Raw genomic sequence first — 6,241 nt, 5'->3', positions numbered from 1 at the left:
CTTGGAGTTTCTGGGGCTAAAGAATCCAAATTCGAACATATCACCTGCTGAAACTATAGTGTCACCATCAGCAATGGTCTTATTTGGAGCTATGGTGTCCTTTGCAGCATAACTTGTAAGCAGTAAGAATAAGACACTGGATAAGAAGAGAGGTACAGTGAAAACCTCCATTGACGTGTCGTTGCTTCTCTAGATTTTAGAGTGATTTTAGTTGTCATTCATTTCTCATAACTTTTTGGTTTCTTGGTGGATTTGAGTGCTAAGACTTGGGATAGATAGCTAAATTGGTTGTGTGGTTAGAAGTTGTCTGATGGCAGGAGACTTTGAATCACTTGTTTCCTATGTTTCTGGTGAATTTGCAAGAAGACTAAAATTTCAGCCGTTGGAATACAATTTGAGATTTGTATTGGAATTAGTCAGATAGATGTGATGTGATATTTCCTGTTGAAAAGTTATTTCTTACTTTAAACAAGTTTTAATTAGATTATTTTATGGGAGATTTTGACTATATGAGAACCATGTGCAGCGTTTATACTCCAACCACTAGAAGGTTCTACAACCCTGAAAACATCCTCCATTACTGTGCTCTTACATTTTATTTATCTTGACTCAATAATTTTCATAATTTGATTTATCGGCAGCATTTTTTCCCTATAAATTTTAGTGGTTATATGATATTTTGTCTTTAAGGATACGTTTGGTATGCAAACAATATAAGATGGAACGGATCAAAAAAAATAATCTCATGTTTGACATGTCATAAACAAAAAAAGCATATGACAATGTTTGACTATTTTTAATTTTCATAGGACAAATCATTTAGATTTTTTATTTCACAAAAAAAGGTGGAACATGGGGCAAATTATAAAATTACTTTTATATCCTTAAATTTCAATACAAAACCTCCATTCTTCCTTCATTTTAGGTACGCTCTCTACCTTTTAAAATTACTTTTATACTCTCAAATTATAAATTTATTTTTATACCCTCAAAGTATAATATATTTTGGTTGATTTGTTGTTATTTACAATCATTATATTATATAAAATAACATAGAACAACATTTAGAGGTGTTTTGTCTCGTCCTGTCCTAAGCGTACCAAACATAGGACAGACAATTAGTCTTGTCTCGTCCCGTCATGTCTTGTCTCATCCAGTCTACGTATCAAACACTACCTAAAAGATATTTTAGATGCTGGCTAAAGATCACTTTTTTAACATTTATTTTAGAACAAAAAAACATATTTTTTTGATAAAAGAAAACATTTACTCACGTTTCTTTTGATAATGACGATGTTCGTAAATATGTGTGATAACCTTTGTAATATAATGATTCACGGTGAGTGATTTGAATTTGTTGAAAGATTTGGAATTTGAAGTAATTGAATTCTTTGATGTTTTTAGTTCATAGGATTTTGAATGAAATTAACTTTCATTCTTTATAAATTATTTATAAAACAAATTATAAAGATAATTAAATTATTTTTTTATTAATTGATCATTTTTATAAACAAATCTTATAAAATCATGTCTAATACCAACTATTTTTTATGGAATTTTTAAATTCAATGTTTGTGGAATATTGTTGAAATTCCTGGATTTCAATTTTTGAAATGCAAGATTAAAATGAAATAGAATTCAAAATCCGATCAAATTTTACCAAATGGATCATAAGAATTTTTTATATGAGGATAACAGTGTAGCATTTTGAAATTTATATAGTTTAGGGGGTTAAATGTAGTTTTCTTGAGTGAGAGGGGCTGAATGTTAGGTTTCTTAAAGTTGAGGGACATGTGTTTGTAAATTTTCACACTAACGGCACTTACAATGGGAGGTGGCGGTCGACATGGTAAAGCCTTCTCATTTTTCACAAAAAGTTGTACACAGCAAAAGATGACGTCATTACATTAATCAATCAGAAAACACAAAAAAACATCACACATAAAGGGGCCCCACCATATCTGGATTGTTGATAGAGTTAGATGAAGCTTCAAACATTATTAAAAAAGAAATTGATTAAAATAATTTTTTTTTTAAATTGGTCTTTTATTTATTTATCTTGGACTTTTACTAAAATATCATTACTTTCGCAAGGAGTAGTTCTTCAATTTACGGAGAAGACAAAAAGTATAGAAAAAAGTTTATGAACATGCTCTTCAAGTACAGGGGTTAAAACTATAAAATTATTTAAACATGTCAAAATTTGCGGATGTAGAAAAAAATTACATATACCATAAACTTCTTTCTTTTTTACTTTTTGACCCCTCTACAAATTGAGGAGTTGTCACTTGTGGAGGTAGTTACATTTTGATAAAAGGCATAGAGAAATAGCTATGGTACCAATTCAAGAGAGAGGAATGGTTATTTGGATCAATTTTCCTATTTTTAGTGTATATACATGTTATATAGGATCAGAAGTATTATTTATGAATGATTTAAAAAAAAAAGAGTTAAACATGTGTATATGTTGTTGCTAATTTCATATCTCATTCCATAAGAAAAGATAATCATTCATCCATCATTAGTACTTTTGGCACTAAAAGTGATTGCTAGTAACTTGTAAAAGGATTTGTCATTTGTATCTTAAAATTAAAATCAGGTTAATTTATGTTTTGAGAATATCAAAAGCGAGTTTTGATACTCTTAATGTGCATGATAAAAAAAAGCACTAAATAGGGGTACATTTAGCTATATATATATATATATATATATATGAATGCATTTAACCCACCTTTGTGATAATTAATAGCTTTATGAAGAGATATATTATCACAACAAGAATCCAAACAAAATATATATCATTTCAATACAATTGTTTTATAAACAATCGAAGTCTATATCGGCTAACCTCAAGGTACAATGTTGCAAGGGATATGAACCATGGTGTGTTCTTGATTGATATGTTCCATTTTCATTCTATTTCGATTACGTTAAGATAAAAACAATACAATGAAGAGCCATAAACACAAGAGGAGTTGAGGTTGAGCAACAATTTATGTTGAAAGATCTGGACGATCCAACCATTGGAGAAGGCGCTTGGAAGTTCATTGTGTGCATTTGTTAGATGGATCTTCATTGAAACATTTCATCAAACACCTTTGGTATCAAATCCTTTATTCCTATCATTTTTAAAGATTCAAACAAATACATATATTCTTTTGTAATGGTAATAAGGAAAAAAAATACATGTAATCATAATATATATATATATATATATATAGAGAGAGAGAGAGAGAGAGAGAGAGAGACTTGAGATCATGTGAGAAAAAGAGTTTTTCGTGAGACTCGTAAGATCAATTATAAACCCTTGGATTAAATCTACAATCTAAACATTCATAATCACAAAATTGCCACGAGACTTCTAAATAATCACGAAATTGCCACCGTGCAACTTTAGACTATTAGATTATTAGTTTATAAAGTTGATCAATGAATATAAATTGGTCTTACGAGTCTCACGAAAAATCATTGGTCTCACGTGAACCCAACCCTATATATACATATATTTCTAGAAAAAAATGTCATAGTTTTCCATTTCTATTAAATAATTAGCAAATTGTCTTTGATTCATATCAGTAAAATTTAAATACAATAATATATATATATATATATATATACTATTTTATAAATTAGATTTATCAAAAGTCTTAAAAATAATTTTTAATGCACAAAGTACCATACATTTATGCACAAAGTCTTAAAAATAACTCATAATGCATTAAGTACTACAATTTTATACATTTAATCTTAAAATCTATTAATCTATAATTAAAATAACATATACTATAAGACATAAGTAGAGCCGGCCCTAGCCATAAGCCCAAGGTGTGACGGCCCATGGCAGCAAAAGGCCTAAGGGCATCCAATTTATAAAGCCCAATATACATATATACTTTCAGTTTTGATTTGGGCCTTACCTTTACCACCACAATCCGTCAAATGGACTCACTCGCTCCCTCTTTCGTCCTCAACTCCCGCCTCGCTCACGAACGGATTCAAAGAATCGAAATCTCAAATCACCACTGTCGTCTCTCGAGTCTCGCCTCTCGCTCTCGCTCTCGCTCTCGCTCTCGCTCTCGCTCTCTCTACTATCGACCGGCGACCGCTCAATACTTGTGAGGTTAGGGCTATTTACGTTACTTATTTTATTTTTTATGTTTCTAATTCTTGTTTGATTAATTCATAATCTAGATGATGTGGCCCTCCATACTTAGTTTTCTTTTAAGCTTTAAAGCTGTAAATGTAATACTGTATATATCATGTATGCCTAATTGCCTACTTAGGTTTTCTGTAATTTAAACAACATTACAAATTTAAAATGAAGTTGTCCTGTGCGGCTGCTCCCCTGTTTTCTGTAATTTGTAAACAACATTACAAATTGAAAGATGTAATATACTAATACTGTATGTATCAATCTATGCCTAATTGCCTACTTAGGTTTTCTGTCAAGTGTCAACATTTGTTAGGTTGGGACTTGTGGTTGTTGCATTTTGCAATTTCTAAGTAAAATCCATGAAATGAGTCTAATTTCATAGGCAAACACCTTAAGTGACTAAAACTAGGAGGACAAAATTAGTGAAGTAGGAATGAGCCRTTGATGTTGTAGAGTGTAAATAATTGAAGAAGAACCAACCAATTAAGTGTTGAGACTTGGATTGAAAAGGTATGAGTGTTGATTTTGGTTTATACAGAAGATGTAGGATGTAGTAAATGGGGACAAGTAGACGAGTTGGCTTATGATGCTCCTTATTTTGGTTTTGGACAAGTAGATGAGTTGGTGTTTAAATGCAAGGGCTATAACAACTTGATTAATAAAACCTTAACATATTATTTTAAAGCAAACACTCAACTATAAGATCACACACTTATGAACAAAAAATTATAATGGATTTCTCGGTCTACGAAGGAAAAAGCTAGACAAATGTAAATTACCACATTTGGATGTTTTTAATTGGGCATCATTTGGACTTTTCGCCGTGGGCACCAAAAATCTCAGGACCGGCCATGTACAAGTTACCAATGCACATTATTACCTTTCCTTTTCATGTTCCCAATATACTTTTGACACCTTTCACCCATGCCTTCACCCTCTCATATCTCTATGTCTTCTCCCCATCCCCAAAGTAAGATTCAAACTGATAATTACCATGAGTTATTAAAAGTTATCCCATTCAATTGCTCTAGAACTCTTGGTCTCACTCTCGATCTCTTGATTCTTTGCTCTTCGTGTAAATCGAATATATTTGTGGAGTCATTTAAATATATTGGATTTTAAACTGTCATACAATTTTTTCCATCGATAGACTGTAATTGGAACCATAACTCTTATTTATTCAAATTGTATTAATATGTAAACACCAAGTGTAACTTATATCATCATTAAATCTTCTCTAATAAAACCAGTGAAACTTCAAAATCGTTAAAATTCACGGCTCCCACCACATGACACAGGTACACAACTAATATCTATATGAAATGGGCTCATAATTATCATCTTATTTTACATAATTGTCTTTGATCGGCCACTGAAATCTTATCAATCTTTTATTATATTTTTTTCTTTAATTTAAAAAATTGTGTTTTGAATTCAAAAGTTTCAATGACTACGATTGAAATTTGAAATGGTCAATTTATAAATCTGGTCATGTGCCTCACACGTGACAGTCAATTTAGTCCTTTTTGGCACCTCCTACTTCTATTTTCCTTTACTCTCTTTCTTATTTATTTAAAATCAAAATTCATTTTATATATATTTTTGTGGAAATAAAGACGAAAATTTTCAGAATGTATTTCTATTAAAACCCCAAAACAACTTGATTTTGATTTATCTTATTATAAATATTACATCATGTATAACACCCTAAATTAAACGGCTATTGCAGAAAAAACACAATGCCTATTTGTATCCTCCAGGTTCTAAATGACGCGAGGTGTGATGTGACGACGAGATCTACAACGAGGTCGCGACATTCTTTAATGTGTGCCCTAAGGTGACACACACACGCCCACATAACCACCCATTCACCATTATATGTGTCAGTGTTTTGAATAATACTTTCGAAAACAATTAAATTGATATAAAGTAACAAAAATTAAAATTAATTATGAACTATTTAATACCAAATAGCAACACCATCCCCCAACTCTTAGAATACCTGAATATTGGTATCCACATGTCATGCGCTCGTATCATTGCAATGTACTGTTGACATAATCATATGTGCCTCTTATCGACCATGCA

Source organism: Cynara cardunculus (assembly GCF_001531365.2).
Source record: "Cynara cardunculus var. scolymus isolate 2C chromosome LG 1, CcrdV1, whole genome shotgun sequence".
Taxonomy (NCBI): domain Eukaryota; kingdom Viridiplantae; phylum Streptophyta; class Magnoliopsida; order Asterales; family Asteraceae; genus Cynara; species Cynara cardunculus.
This window is presented reverse-complemented; position numbering follows the sequence as displayed.